Genomic DNA, 2966 nt, shown 5'->3' on the forward strand with positions numbered 1-2966 from the left:
GTGTGCATAATTAAGAGGAGTATTATATAAGATCTCAAATGGAGAAACACCATTTAGAAGGGTGGTGGGTAACCGATTTATGACATAAACAGCACAACCAAAAGCATGTAGCTAGTAGGGAGCAAGGAGATGTGAATGAAAAAGCATTGCAAGTCCCGTTTCAGTAATGTGACGATGTTTGCGTTCAGCTCTACCATTTTGGGCAGGTGTATGAGGGCAGGACATAAGATGAAGAATACCATTTTCATGTAGCAAGGTCTGGACTTTGTTGTTGGTGAATTCAGTGCCACCATCACTTTGGAATGTTTTTATAGATGTATTAAACTGATTTTCAACAAATTTCTTGAACTGAACAAATACAATATAAAAATCAGATTTCAGGCGCATTGGATATAACCAAGTGAATCTGGAATGGTCATCAATAAAAATCACATAATATCGAAAACCAAATTTTGAACAAATAGGAGCAGGTCCCCATAAATCACAATGAACTAAATCCAACACATGTGATGCGCGTTTCTCATTTAAGGAATAAGGTAGTCGTTTGCTTTTAGCTAATTCACAGGAGCCACAAATAAATGGAGTTGGTAAAATAGAAGATAAAGACAAAAGACCTCTTTTTCTTAAATGGGAAATAATATCAAAGTGAACATGGCCCAAACGATAATGCCACAATTCAAATGATCCTCGTAGCTTATTGGAATTTAAAACAGAAATAATAGCATTTTGACCATGCTCTAATACATATAAGTTGTGTTCACGCCTCCCTTTTGCTAGAATTTCCTTTGTACCCCTTTGCTGAAGCAGAAAAGATGTGTCAGTAAATATAGCATCCACAAGAAAGTCACGAGTAAGTTTGCTAATTGAAATGAGATTCTTTTGTAGTCTAGGCACAACAAGAATATCAAGAAGGTTTAAATTATTTGTCAAACGATGAGATCCAATATGGGAAAGAGGGAGAGCATTACCATTTCCAACCGTAACTGTGTGATTACCAGAATAAGGCTCAATTGAGTCTAAATCAGATGAGTTTGCTGTCATGTGTGCTGAAGCTCCAGTATCGAGATACCAATCAGACTGATTTGAGTTTGATAGAGTGCAAGAATTCGCAAATGATTCAGCAAGATTTGCAGATTGAGATGGGCCACCTTCATAACGTTGATGGCAAAATGTGTCATAATGACCTTCTCCTCTCCAGATTTGGCAATGGATAGGACGACGTCCTCTGCCACGACCACCACGACCTGAGTGTTGGTGACCACGACTTGTTTTTCCATTTGAGAAAGAATGCGACCTAGATGGAAAACATGTATTGGATGATTGGGAGGAGCGTTGAGTGGTGGTATAAAAAGCAGCTTGAGAGGGAGTAGATTCAACGACATGTAAATACATTTCAAAACTCTTGGCAGCAGAAAGAAGATCACGAAAAATAGGGAGTGGTCGCATGGCTAATTGAGATGCACCAAAGCTAGTGAAAGTGGGACTTAAACGCCGTAAAAACCAGTGTAATTTATCTAAATCATCTACTGGTCTACCTATAAGGCTAAGTTGATCACATAAGCCTCGAAATGTTTTGGAACACTCCCTAACAGTGCATGAGCCTTTTGTGAGGTGCAACAGTTGATCTCTGATCCCGATTTCTCGTTGCTTGGAGTCACCACCGTAGAGGGATTCAAGAGTAGTCCAGATCTGTTTTGCAGTGTCGCAATGCAGTACTTCAACTAGAGTTTCTTCAGTAAGAGAGGCTTGAAGGAGACTTACAAGTCTTTGGTCTTGTTGTTTCCACGTGATAAAGGCTGGATTAGTAGCCGTCAAAGATCCATCAGCAGCAAGCAATGTCGCAGAAGGAGTTATGATTGAGCCATCAATATGACCATAAAGAGCCTGTCCTTCGAGAAGAGGAAGGAGCTGACGACGCCAAAGAATGAAATTGGTTGAGGTGAAGCGTATGTTTAGCATGTGGATCACGGTGTTGAAAGAAAAAGCTCCATCAGTATTTGCCATGGGTAAGAAAAAAGAAGAAAGGGTAAGGAGGGATCGAGATTAGGCTGATACCATGTAAGGATTGGAATAAATGTATTTTGTTTTGTCTGGAAAGAGTAACAGCGTACAATATATAGACTATACAAAATACCTAGATCCTATCAATAAGGAAGGAATATATTAATTATTCATGACAGAATAAATTATATAGAAGCTAAATAAGGTAAATTGCAATCAGATATATTATTTCCTATCATATTCCCATGTACTACAAATAACATTAATAAATTATTACCAAGAAATTACATATATACAAAACAAGCACTATAAAAAATATTTATTTTTTAAAATTATAGATAGAAAATAACTATTAGTACTTTATTTATCTATTTTATATGTCTCATTTTCCTTAGGTTACCAAGCAATTACATTTTTATAGATTGGAGTGAAAAGAGGTTGTTGTTTCCGAAGTGTAAAAAAATATCTTTTCAACAAGTTTTGAAGGAATTCAAGGAAAAATCTTAGTGTTTTTATCATCCTAACTCACTTAGATTTTGAGAAGGGTGATACAGGTGTGAAGATATCAATTGTGAAGGAGTTTGTTGACATTTTTCCTAATGATGTACTAGGGTTGTCTCCTAAGAGAGAGGTGGAGTTCTCCATTGATTTGGTTCCAAATGTAGGGCCAATATCAATAACTCCATACTTATAGCTCCAATAGGGTTGACTAAGCTGAAGAAGAATATTGGGGAACTATGGGATAAGTAGTTCATAAGATCCAGTGTGTGACCTTAGGGAGCGTCGATGTTGTTGGTGAAAAGAAGGATGATAGTTCCAAGCTGTGTGTAGACTACAGGCAGCTAAAAAAATTGACCATAAAAAACAAGTATTATTTGTCAATGATAGATGATTTGATGGATCAATTGTATAAGGCTGTGGTGTTTTCCAAGATAACGTAAGATTGGGTTATCATCAGATTTAGG

This window comes from Vigna angularis, chromosome 2 (assembly GCF_016808095.1).
Source record: "Vigna angularis cultivar LongXiaoDou No.4 chromosome 2, ASM1680809v1, whole genome shotgun sequence".
NCBI classification, from domain to species: domain Eukaryota; kingdom Viridiplantae; phylum Streptophyta; class Magnoliopsida; order Fabales; family Fabaceae; genus Vigna; species Vigna angularis.